A 14307-nucleotide genomic window follows, 5' to 3' on the forward strand; every position below is an offset into this window, starting at 1 on the left:
ACACCAGACCTGCGCAGAAAGCACAGCACAGTTATGTACAGAGAAAGCTGGAAGATCATTATTTATTGAACCCATTGAAAACTCCTTTGGGACAACTATTACCAGTACAGTTTCAAAATACCCAGCACATAAATTGGTGTCACGGCTGATGACAATGAATTATGACTGAACCATTTGTATTTGGTTGGAAGCACCCAAGCTGGCTATAAGCCCTTGACGCTCGTTCAAGCTTCGGGACGGCTCACTGCTCTATACCATAAGTACGAAGTGCTCGAAATCGTCACGTTTTCTAGAGAATTAAACGACCCCCTAGTCACGCAGTTTGTATTATGCGACGCCAGCTGGGTTTAGCGCTGTGTGAAACCTGATCGTTGTGTGACACCTCTTCTACTACGCTATATTTTACATGTTAACGTGGTTCTTCCCGATACAGCGCCTATAGGGTGTTTTCGCTGCGGAGTCTAAAACAACGGCATGGCTCTGTGGTAGAATACTGGGGCTGTCAGAGAGGACCCAGGTTCTAACAGCAGTACATCCTGGATATGATTTTTTTTGTTTTTTTATACTTCGAGCGATACCTAATACGGAAACCCGTGGCGGCGGACAAATACGGCACCCTTGTAGTGATCTGATAACTGCTTTTTCTGTAAAAAAAAAAAGTCACCGACTTCTCAAGATTATCAAGAAAATTATTCAGCCACAACGAAAAGCAAAAAGGTTGACGAAAAACAACCTGGCGTTTTTCTTGTACTTCCAACAAAAAACTAACCTTCATTATTGTGCGTGCCGGTAAATGACTGAATTTTGAAAAAAAACAATGTCTATCGTTTCGGCTTGAGAACGACCAACATTCTGCTCACGACACCAGAAAAGTTCTATTGGCACTTAATTGTTTTCTAAAAAAGAAACGGCAAACAAGTTTTGCATAAATGACGGAACGATAACGCCACAGTCTCAAATCATGAGAACTTTTTTTCTTCTTCTGTATTCAATAGTCGTGACGCCACAACGCCTCATTTTACCGCAGTGTGCCAAAGCTAGCCAATTATTAACGTTTTCTTATCTGAACAGAGACTACCTTTCTCGTCGTTTCTTTTCTCGTTAAATACGCCATATTGTGAAGTCGATACCCGTGCATCAAACTCGGCCTATCACAATCTAAAGCAGACGTTCATTTTAATTGAATATGCGGCAAAACTGTATACAGATTCATAAAGCAGAGAACTATTAGTTTCTTTCTATTTGACAATATAGTTTATGTTTACATGTTATAAGGTCCATGGGCGTAATGCTTTCAAGGATGTTTTCACGATTCTAGAAAAAGTCTAAACAGCGCGGACCTTGGATTAACCGTTGTACTGTTCTTATGAAATTAATGCTAAAGCGGCTGCGCAAAAAAGGAAAGGGGCTGTGAGCGAATATCCAGACTTCACTCGGAATTGAGGCGTACACCGACACTAATCAAAGAGCTTTTATTTGAGAAAACACTGACCAGATCCTTCGAAAATTCCTCCACGAAAATCCTGGAGGAATCTCAGCAGTGAAAGAGAGTTTCGGAACGGAAATGCGAAAAGAGTATTCTTGGATAAACACATCTAGAATCCTCCTCTTGATCTACCTATATCCTCAAGGCTGTTATGAGAAATCCCGTTGCCTTATATAGTTTCATCGTCATCGATCGAAACGGAGAACAATAAAGACCAGTAATGCCGGTGAACTTCCGGGTGCCTCATCTAGCAAAGTATATCGTAATACAAAAATAATAACGACCATGACATTATCACTACAGCGCCATATTGCGGTGCCATCGACGCTCTACACCGTCTACACGTTCCGGTGACTTTCCGGCAGACGAATCTCTTGGATCTTCACTCCAGCTCCGATTCCAGCCTCTGGAGCTACCCAGCACACCCTGGCCAGTCGACGAAGGACGCAGGTCATATCCTTCCACAGGACCCGCTTTCCCTCGACTGCAGCGCACGCAATATTGCGCATACCAGCAGCAAGGTCCTCGGTGATACCAGTTCGCCTGGCTTGGGCGCAAAGGCAAAGCACACGCCGCTTGGCTTCGTCGTCTCGACAAAGACCCGCCACGTACAAAGCGGTTGAAGCATTCAATCGAAACAGGACTTCTTCCGTCAACGAAGCAGCACTTGTGAAGCGAGCTTCGGTCTCCACATACAGTCCCAGAGACAAGGGTTGAACGAGCTGCAGGTCTTCCACGGAGGTCCTCGAAGTTGTTGGCGCATCCAACGAACTGGGCAGTGCGGTCGAGACCCCGCAACGTGCCAGGGACGGCGTCTCTCGAGCCGGAAAGCTCTCTGACAATGAGATCACCCCGTTGACATCGTTTGAAACACTCGACGGGAAAGACTCTGTCTCACGGTCGCAGTCCAAGTCACTGGACAAGGTAACGGCCGAATAACATGGCTGTGCAAACGTGCTTGAGACGGCAGCGCCGGTATCCCGATTCCGTCGGCTCCACTCGCCACCACTCCAGCCGGTCCCGACGACGTCGGGAAACGAGGAGTCCAGCCACTGACAGACTGCGGCTGTGACGTCTTTCACCGGACAAACGAACGCGGCCAGAGGATCAGGAGAGACGACGCTTCTGTGGGAGAGACTGGAGGGTCCGGCTACTGCATCTGGACAATTGTCGAAGGTGCCTCTCTCCCCGTTTTCATAGTGACCCGTAGGGCCAGTAGACGAGACTCCGTTAACCGGACGCGTCCGCCTTGCGTCTGCGGGAGGACACCCGGTGTCACCGAGTCCAATCTTTGAGCCAAGATTAGGGTTCACAAATTTGTCTGCATCAACATTATCCGTGGAGGAAAAGGTCGTAGCTTCCGTATTCACGCGGGTTTGAGCTTCATCTGAGATATCACTACCGACGACGCGAGACGAATGTTGAGCTTGGTAATCTGCACCAAGACTATTACAACGTGTACAAAGATCCAGATCACAAGTTCCTGCGTCTGGGACGTGGCTGTCAATACACTCCGTTCTTGCGTGCTTGTCAGTAAACCTCAGTGCAAGGCGACGCATTTTTTTCAGCATGTTTTCAACCGCCATTGCCGCTTCGCTGTATTCCGCTTGGTCTGTTGCCTTGTCGAGTTTGCCTGCGGCTCCATTGTTCAGAATAGACTCTGTCGACGTTTCAGACGTTTTCGCCACCGCCCAGAAAGTGGCATCACCGTTCTGGTTGCGTCGCGGTACGCTGCATTGGTAGTCACGACAGATTATCCCCGAGTTTTCGACTGCACCCCAAGTATGCCTATTCATGTCATCGTGGACTAATCGAGCGTTACTAGTGGACCAAGAGGGCCCTTCTCCGCTGCAAGTCTGCAAGGATGCGGTAAGTTCAGCCACGTCATTTGCTTCCTTCAATACATATTCACTTTCGTCCCTGTGGCGTTGGTCCGGCGAGATTCGCTCGCGACAAACGCGGGGGACAGCGTCTGACGCAACGGTCACTTTAGGCCTGTCACTGACTTCCACCATGGACACGGTATTGGTAACTTTCATTCGTGAAGCTTGCGTAGCCTGAATTCGAGAATACACAGTAGCTGGGTTGCTCACATTCGAGGATTTTCCAACCTTGATCTCGCGATTGGCACCGCGTTCCGTTCGGGCGCACGTCTCGGTCAGGTCTCGGGACGCGCAGTGCGTCTCGTCTCTGCAGTCGCGTTGCGCCTTCACCGTTCCTTTTACTTCGTTCGAAGCGACAGCGGTGACAACACTGTTCCGTCTGTCTCTCAGCTCGCATCGTAGACGACTGCCGCCTTCGTCTTTCGCGCTATTTCTACGGTCTCGCTTGATGTCGCGTTGACCGCAGTAGTCGTCGACAGGTCTACGCGAGTCACCATGCATCCTCTTGTGTGGCTTGTAATGCCCGCTGTCGGTTCCCGCAGTCTTTAATTCTTTCCTCGCAAATGGCGAGTCGGTACCACCGTGTACCCGGCCAGATGTGGAGAAGACATTGCAAGGCCGAGACGGTCGGTGATGACGTTCCCATCCGTCTCTGCCACGTTCACTGCAGTCGTCATCTTCTTCAGGCCTGAACGTGTCACCATAAGTTCTCTTGCGCGGCCTGTAATGCCCACTGTCGGTTCCCGCAGTCATGCCTTCTTTCCTCGCAAACGGCGACTCGTTATCGCCGCGTACCCGGCCAGCTGTGGAGAAGTCATCGCGAGGCAGAGACGGTCGGTGATGTCGTTTCGATCCGTCTCTGCCACGTTCACCGCAATGGCCATCTCCTCCAGGCCTCTTGCGCGACCTGTAATGTCCGCTGTCGGTTCCCGCAGTGATAAATTCTTTCCTCACAAACGGCGATTTGTTACCGCCACGTATCTGGCCAGCTGTGGAGAAGTCATCGCGAAACAGAGACGGTTGGTGATGACGTTTCGATCCGTCCTTACTACGTTCACTGAAGTCATTATCGTCTCCAGGCTTCAATACGTCACCATAAGTCCTCTTGCGCGGCTTGTAATGTCCGCTGTCGTTTCCAGTCATGGCAAATTCTTTCCGCGAAAACGTAAACTCATGGCCACTGCTTGCCATGGCGAAGTCATCGCAACGCTGAAGCGATTGCTGATTACGTTCAGACTTGTCTCGCACGTTTGCCGTCGAAAAGTCGTCTCCGCTTCGCATTATCTGGCGAGGAACACATGGCGCGCCGCTTCTGACGTCGGTCAACTGGTTTTGTACCCAGCCGCCCCAATGGCCGCAGGAACGAGAAGGTAAGGAAGGTCGATTACCGAAGCCATTCAGAGCACCACGACCTGCCGCACCTGGTATGAAGGGTCTCTGAGTAGGAGCTCTAAACCGGGGTCTATATGGTGTCCTCCACTGTGTTCCAGGCTGAATCTGAACTTCCCACGGCGCCATCGGCGGTCCACACACCGAAATTGGCGGACGCTGTCCGGGACCACCAAAAAACGGACGAAAGCCACCGCGGAATGACGTGCCACGTATGGCAACACCTCGCGCTCGAAAGGGATCCATCCAACCAGGATTTGGCACGGAATATCTTGGGGCGAGGCATCCGTATGGAGTGGGCATAAAGTAGGCTGCAGCGTGGCAAGTGCCGACTGGCCCGGTGTTATTGTTGTAGACATACGCAACGCCACGACTCGCATCTCCGTCAACGTTGACGTCACCGTTGACTCGTCCATCACTGTGCCCTTCGTCCTGACCTTGCAGGTATCGCTGCTCCTCCGCCGCCTCCTCGCATACATCTGGGAACGGCTGTGGGGAGCGGACGTGGCCGAACGTCTGCTGCTCGTGTCCTTCGCGCAAGGGCAATACTGCGCGGACTTGCTCGTTGGAGGAACTTAAGCCGGGTCCCGCAAAGATATCGGCCATGACGGTTCTTCCGCGAGACACGTTGTCAGACGCGCGACCAGGCTGATGATGATTCCCATGCTTATTCTTGACACTATCCCACTGTGGAGAAAAACTCACCATGCATGTTCTCCAAAATAAATACATAAATTACTGTATGAACGTGAATGCTTCTTCCTAGAGTCATTTACTTCGTCTTTCTCGTTAGATACGTTGCCGCGCTTTTGATAGCTTGTTCCGCCCTCTTCTTTTCTGGATAATTGGTGTTAATAACACAGGTTTAGTGTAAGTTAGACAGTTTTAGACATATAGTTCCCGATAAAATTTTGTGAGAAACTGTGCTTTTAGATAGGCGTCTGCACCAGCTTTATGGATGCATGCTCTCATCGGAAATGAATGTCACTGCCAACACTTCCCTCAGGAGGTATTGGTATGCGTCCGTAACAGCGTTATGTTGGCTAGCATAACAGCGACACGTAAGAGCGCCATGCTTTTCACAGAAAAAGCCAATGGAAAGCAATGAAGAGCATTTTCGTTAATATTGAGGAATAAACACAGACTGTTTACCATTATTTCGATCCCAATCACATATAGCTGTAGAAGCTTACACAGTGAATGTATACCAATGGGAGATGCACATAATGCAATGTCATCCTCGTATACGTACACGTCTTTGTGAGAAGGAACGGAGCTTAGTAATACATTAAAGAAGATAAGTGAGAGAACTGATACCTGAGCAACTCTTTTTGCTTGTTTGCGTTTGTATTTTCTAAGAGGAGGCTCCATTCTGCGAACGTTAACGCTAAAGAGTTTACTAAGATGGCGTGCTCTATACGCTGTCATAGTTCTTGACAATATCTAAAGCAACCAGGACGGCGTACGTACAGTGGGGGCAACGTGCATCCATGCATTGGAGTAGCCAGGGGATGAAACACCAGGCCACAAGGGCCACGGGCGCAGAACACAAGGGCCACGAGCGCATCATAAATGTGGCATGTAGTCATGTTACTCCATGACACGCATGTCATGATTTTCATGTTAAGGTCTGTTGATTGTGTTCACCATGTAGTCATGTCATACCATACCAGTTTTGCAACGTGTCATGTGAACGAATCCACCGCAAGAGCAGAGAGACCATGCAATGTAAATCATGATTTTCATTACATACATGTCTTGATTTTCATGTTATGACTAGTCACTTATGCTCGTCATGCAGTCATGTCATGACATACCAAGTTTGGTATTGATGCCATATTTGAAACGACCAGGAAATCTAAATGTCGTAAGCGGCTAGATAGATAGATAGATAGATAGATAGATAGATAGATAGATAGATAGATAGATAGATAGATAGATAGATAGATAGATAGATAGATAGATAGATAGATAGATAGATAGATAGATAGATAGATAGATAGATAGACAGACAGACAGACAGACAGACAGACAGACAGACAGACAGACAGACAGACAGACAGACAGACAGACAGACAGATAGATAGATAGATAGATAGATAGATAGATAGATAGATAGATAGATAGATAGATAGATAGATAGATAGATAGATAGATAGATAGATAGATAGATAGATAGATAGATAGATAGATAGATAGATAGATAGATAGATAGATAGATAGATAGATAGATAGATAGATAGATAGATAGATAGATAGATAGATAGATAGATAGATAGATAGATAGATAGATAGATAGATAGATAGATAGATAGATAGATAGATAGATAGATAGATAGATAGATAGATAGATAGATAGATAGATATGCTCCAAGTCGCCGAAGTTCACCAAGAAATGCTCCGCATGTAAAAAAATATATGGTGGCGGTTGTCGTAAACAAAGGAGGTGGTATGACGGCCTGTGCTTCGGTTTCTCGAACAACCACCATAGAAGGAGTTGAGATTGTCATTGTCTTAGCTATAAGGGAAGGCGTGCAAACAACGCTGCGCTGACAACTATGACAGATCCTCAGGCCATGTAGAAATTATTAGAAGGAAGAAAGTGGCAAAAGTCCAAAAAATACTCAAAGTGGAGGAACCATCAGCCATACCAAAACAACAACCTGGGCCCCGGAACACGATAGTGTTACTGAGAACCTGTATGCAGATGACGCGGCTCAAGGTTTCACTAATTACCGAGCTGCCGATGGCCGCACCGACCCGACACCGATCGATACCAGTTACAAAGCGATTATGCAGTATTACAGACAATTGCGGAGACCCTAGCCAGAATCGCACAAGAACCTTTCGGCCGTGTATTCGGGTGGGGGGGGGGGGGGTCAGTTGGCTCTGAACGAACACATATAAATAAACATCCACAGATTACATGCGTGTACTCCCCACAACACACAAAGACGTATGCCCGTGGTGCGAGAACACACAAACGCTCTAACACATCACATAGGAACGCACGGGTCCCACCAAAGAGCAAACAGGCGATAACAGAAGATTGCGGTGGGAGGCAGTGCTTTCCAGCTCTGCCCTCGGGGATCAACTTAGGTTAGTCGGGAGGGCTGAAATGATGGTGAGAGCACGCGGCGCCTCGGAATATGAAGTTGACCATGCAGCGTTGCCCAGATTTAGCGGTAACGCAGTCTTTTGCACAAATGAAGTTTTGTTCTTTTTCCAAGACAGACAGACAAATAACTTTATTGTGGTCCCGAGGAACTGCGTTCTGACGCCCCTCATAGGGGGAAGACAGCGGATTGATTACTCTGTCGCTTCGGTAATACTGGATTTCTAAGCGAAAACACGGTCGGGCTATAGTCATTGTAGCGCTGTTAACCCAGTTAAACCTTGACTATCTGTACATCTTGGTAATTGAATGCTGGAGTTGCACCTCTCTATTAAAAATTATTAGTTATTATTAATAAAACGTATAATTAAAGCTACTATTGGAAGAATATTAGTTATTTATAATATACACTATACAATTCGAGTGTATAATCGAATAAAACGCTATTCGATTCACTATCCGCAATTTTCGACTATCACACACCCCTACTCGAAGGCAAAGGCCATCTTTTTCTCAGTCGATTGCTATGACCGCTTCGTCCTTCCCACAAAAGCTTTCCCATCCTAACATCGTTTTGCACTGCCCACGTTAAAGCGATTACGTCGTGTGATGACGTCATCGTGTTACGCCACGTGATCTAACGGCAGCGGCCTCACAAGTTTTGGCAACCTGCGACGTCACAGCATGAGTGTTTTTTTTTGTTTTTTTTTCGTCACTGTGTGTTGACTTCCTCACCGCCGACGGTCAGTTTTTTGCGTTTAATGAGGCATCCAAGACGTTAATCTTGAAGTAATACAATTGAGTTTATTTGCAACAGAGTCATACATGCATGGGGCCGGACAATATAGTTAGGAAGCTACCGACGTAATTGAACACACATGTGTTATCCATTTTTGTAGCAGATAGCTAGCGCCACACATTCCGGGCGAGCCGTCTGTGACTGCACGAGTGTGCGCGCGATACAGTGCGTCGGTTCGACGGACGCTGTGTGTCGTCCCCCGTGCGACGAACTGAAGGGTTTCCGTTTTTCACCTTTTCCTGTTGGCGTTATTCTTCCTTTCAACTTATTAAAACAAGCATTTATTCAAACGAGCCACCCTGTGATTGTGAGTCTAGGATTTACAACGTCTCATAAGTGGGATTACTGGGCCTTACGAAGAGAGAGGCATCATGAACAGGAAGGAAAATCAGAGTGTAGACGCCCCAGCCGACAGTGAAAACGAGGGTAGTGCTAACTGGTGGGGCTCTACGTGAGACATATTCTCCCGTGGGTGCCGACTGAGGCGACGGTGTTACCGAGCGCCATAGAGTTTCGTAAATTAATATTCCATGCGCGTACTGTTGAATGCACTTATGGAAAAGGACCGCGTCCTGACGGCGTTCCTCGAGCACATGGCTCCGCCGACGACGCAACAGCCAGTGTCCGCAGGAACGCCTGGTCGATTCGCTGCTACCACATGGTATGGGCATGCCAGCTCAATCCTTCTTTACCCCCAAACCCAAATCCAACAAGAGAGGACTGGAAGGCGGCCCTGCTCGGTTGCCTGGACCTTGCGGCCCATCGAGCCGTGGTCCAGCGTGCCAGGACTGTGGCCACGACCAATGGGGTCCCTGACAAGGGACTCCACCTAGTACTGCAGGGAGGCTGACCCACTAGAGGTTGGTCTCCCTAGCAACCTCTCTTTTTTTTCTAAATAAATGTTTAGTACTACTACTACTACTCGCTGCGTTCCAAGTAATGCCCGACCTCAGCAACAACATACCAAGCTTTGACTGCTGCGAGTACGCACCCTCAGCAAGGATTTGAATCAGAAATCTCCGAACAACTCCCACGCTGCACAACTTACCTGAGCCTTTCATGGTCATACGTCGTCGAGACCACAAAGTCACGTTTGACCATACCGGCGAGAGATTGACTGCGTTTAAGGAGATCCGACACCGAAACTTGGAGGAATTTTCTAGAGCGCTTTCGATGGACATTTGTGAGTCAGGTGCGTGCGGCGGTACCCTGGCGCAAAATGCACGAACGCGTTAAACAAAGCCACGAAAGTCCGGTGGTTTATTTCCACGCCAAGCTGGGCTTGTGCACAGAGGTTGGCACTGGGGAGCCAACTGGTGACCCTAGACCAGGCCCAGCGAGCCGCTGTGGCCAGTGGGGCTCTACAAGAGGGCTCCACCCGGGAGTAGTCACGTAATTTTAATTCTTCAATAAAGTTTATTCTCTCTCTGCACAGAGGTGAACTTGGATTTCTGTCTCAATCATGAGCAGATAATCACATACTATACACGTTTGGCAACTCAGCACGATGTTGCACGGGAAGAGTCACGACGACGATGACGACGACACCTTTTAGTTCCGTTCAACAATTTGAAAATATTTAACGTGAAAGGCAAGAACACAACGGTACAACGCGTCACAGTAGGGCGGCGAGCGACGAAGCATGTGCTCAGAATGTGAATGCGTTGCATGCGGCCATACAGCGAGACACTGTCCGCACCCGAAATGGCCGATGAAGTGTATTCGCTACAACAGAACAGACCGTACATAGCGTCACTGCAACGCGGTGTCGCAGCGCAATGATGCTAACAGTAACAGAGTGAGCATGTGCAATAAAGTCCGTAAGCGCTATGCTGAAGGAAGATGAATGGGAGGTTCACGGCAGTTGGGCTCATTGACACAGGTACTCCTGGCTGTTTCTTGCGTAATCTCGCAGCAGCGCGACGTGTCTTACAAATCATCGCCGAGACAACACCCGTGTATGGTTTAGGGAATGGCACTGTGCCTGCGGCAAAAAGGTCGATTTAGGCATCGATGGGGTTTTGGCAAAGGACATACTCATCCCTGCTGTCCCAGATGAAGCTAAATATGTGGATTTAATGCACGAAAGGATGTTCAACGAGTTGCCTTACATGCCGTATGCAAGGATGGCATGTTCTCTGCAGTTATGACATTGTAGTGACTGTCTACCAGCTCACATATAGCCTTATTTCATTTCATTTTTTTCATTTTAATTTTATTTCCTTAAAGACCCCTTGCGGGGCATTACATAAGGGGTGGGTACATAAAAATTGAGCAGAAAACAATCGTTTGTCCTAAAGTGAAAGATGATTAGTGATACTGGTTGTGAACGTAGAAGTACAAGTAATGGCAGGAATGTCGCCTGAAAGGCCATTCCAGGCAACTGCCGTGCGAGGAAAAAATGATGTTGAAAAAGTAACGGTGCGTGCACGTGGGCGTCCGACTTGAAGTGGATGATTAGTTCGTTGAGAGATGTACGCTGGGGGAACAAAATAAGGTGGCATGCGCATCGAGCTGTGAAAAAACTTATGAAATAACGAAAGACTGGCGATACGGCGGCGGAGGGAAAGGAGGGGCAGTTGAAGTTCTGCCTTAAGTGAAGATACGCTGACGTCACTGGAGTAAGAATTATTGATAAACCTAGCGGCACGGTTTTGAATACACTCAAGGGCGTCTTCAAGATAGGCCTGATGCGGGCTCCAGATTGGGAAGCATATTCAAGTTTAGTTCTAACAAGGCTTTTGTAAGCTAATAATTTTACATTTCTAGGTGCGTTACGTAGATGACGTCGCAAGAATCCCAATGTTTTGTTTGCCGATGATATGACTTTCGTGATATGCAAACCCCATGAAAGATCGTTGCAGAGTGTGACCCCCAGATATTTAAAGGAATTAACAGTTTCAACTGGAATATTACTGATGGAATATGGAAAAACAAGTGGAGAACGCCGGCGGGTGAAGGATAAGGCTTTGCATTTGTGAGGGTTAAGTTCCATTAGCCAATCATCGCACCATTGTTTTACATTGTTAAGATCACTCTGTATAGCTAATTGATCAGAAGCCTTACAAACAGTGTGGTAAATAATACAATCATCGGCAAACATTCGGATTTTACAGGATACATGAGATGGAAGATCGTTAATAAATATCAGGAATAAAATCGGGCCCAGAACCGACCCCTGCGGGACACCAGATGTTACCGGAAGTGAAGTAGAGGTAGGATTGTTAACAGAGACAGCTTGAGTGCGGTTTCTTAAAAATTCACGGATCCACTTTAGGACGTCGGGGTGTAGGTTTAAGCGGGAAAGTTTCAACAGAAGGCGTTTATGTGGCACTTTATCGAATGCCTTCGCAAAGTCCAGGAATATGGCATCAGTCTGTACGTTAGAATCCAAGTTAATATGCAAGTCGTGCGAAAACATAGCCAGTTGAGTCTCGCACGACAAACCTTTACGAAAGCCATGCTGCGCGGAATCGAAAAAGTTATTTGAGTCTAGGAAGTCCATAATCCGGGTGTAGATGACATGTTCGATGATTTTGCATGGAATGCTAGTTAATGAAATTGGTCGGTAATTGAGGGGTGACTCTCTAATACCTGATTTGATTACTGGGGTGATATTTCCATGTTTCCAATCACTAGGAAGCTCACCCGTGGAAAGAGACTGCGAGTAAAGTAGACACAAAAATTTTGCACAGATCTGTTGAGTGTTGTTTAGAAATTTTGAATTTATGTTGTCGATACCTGATGATGAAGATAATTTAAGTTTATCAATGATTGCCAAAACTCCGGGTTCAACAAAAAGGATTGGCGGCATTGAAGTACTGACTACGGTAGGCTGTGGTGGGGGTGGAATGTCAGTTTCTGTGCTAAAAACCGATGAGAAAGCTCTATTAAACAGGTCGGCAGATTCCGAGTCAGTGGCCACGTCACCTGCTTCATTAGTGAGAGTGATAGTGCACGAGTGGTTGGGATTTATGACCTGCCAAAATTTCCTAGGGTTACTAGCAAGCAATTTCGGTAAATGAGAGTGAAAAAAAGAATGCTTAGCGTTTCGTATTGCCGTGAGGTAAGCTTTTTCAGCAGCATAATATTTTAACCATGCGTTTTCGATATTCTGCTGCTTGGCGGAACGAAAAAGGCGTTTTTTCTTATTTTCTAATTTTTTGAGCGTTTTAGTAAACCATGGTTTTTGGGAACAGGCACGGAAACTGAGCTTAGGGATGAATTTTTCGACCAGTGTATCACGTTTATCCTTAAATAACTTCCAGTTATCATGCACCGTGCGATAAAGAAAATTATCTTTTAATATTGGAAGAAAACAGTTTAATTCATCATTTATAGCAGTGTAGTTTCCTTTATCATATAGTCGTATGGTTTTCTTGGTGGTTCGTTGTTTTGGAGGAGTGATTAAAATGTCGGCTTGAATTACTTTATGGTCGCTTATTTCTGACAAGTAGGAAATAGATGTTACACTATCAGGAATACTGGTTAGTATTAGGTCTAATATGTTTTCACAGTCTTGGGTAACGCGGGTTGGTTTGGTGACAACTTGAGCTAGGTTGAAATTTAGACATACATTAACAAATTCACTCGCCTCACTCTGTAGCCCTCCGTTAACAGTTAGATTAGGCCAGTCAATATTCGGGAAATTAAAGTCGCCAAACAAGATAATATGGGCATTAGGGTACTTTGTTGAAAGTTCATTTAGCACCGAATTAAGCTTGCCGGGAAAGTCAGGATTCCTATGTGGGGGCCTGTAGCACACGCCAATTAAAACTGATTGCGGTACAGCTTGGTGTTTTATCCATATTATTTCCAAGTCTGACGAAATATTCACAAAAGTTGCGGGTAGGTCCTGGCTAACAGCAATGAGCACCCCTCCTCCCATTCCGCCGTCCCGGTCCTTACGGAAGATCTGAAAATTAGGTAAGTCAGCTAGAACTTCCTGATCGCTTACGTCACTATTAAGCCATGTTTCTGTTAATAAAAGCAAGTTACTACTGGATGATGAAACAAGATTAGAGACGATTTCGCGTTTCGAAATGAAACTGCGAATGTTGGTGAAGATTACGGAAAGAGACACGGTAGTTTGCTGCGTTGGTTGCGGATTAGTTGATGATAACGGACGAGGATGAAACTAAGAAAGTGACTAAAGACTGCAGTTGGGAGCCATGGAGTAATGCATACTCAAGCGCGACACCGTAAACTAGGTTACTTTTGTATACGGAGCACAGGACTACCAACACCGTAGCCTGTAGACACTGTGATCAAGATTTTCTGTTCGACATGACGTTCGGTGAAGTCACTGCTCCCATGTACCCAGTAGGGGGCGGACAGGCCTTCATACATAATTGACAATCGTTTTTACGAGCAACACTAATGGCACTACGGGTAGGCTGCACGAAGCGCCGTTTCGGATGACACTGAGCGTGGGAAGAAAATGGTGGAAGAGGCGACTGTGACAACTACAGGACTACCAAAACGAAGCTGTGACGTGAACATTTCACTCTCAGTGACAAAGTCTTGCAGCATCCAGAACTGGTGAATAGTTCGAGAGAATTCCAACATTATTCCGCATTGACTCAAGAAGAATTGGTTCGAACGACAGTGTTGGAGATGGACATTGTAGAAGTGC

The sequence above is a fragment of the Rhipicephalus microplus genome, chromosome 6, assembly GCF_043290135.1.
Source record: "Rhipicephalus microplus isolate Deutch F79 chromosome 6, USDA_Rmic, whole genome shotgun sequence".
NCBI lineage: Eukaryota > Metazoa > Arthropoda > Arachnida > Ixodida > Ixodidae > Rhipicephalus > Rhipicephalus microplus.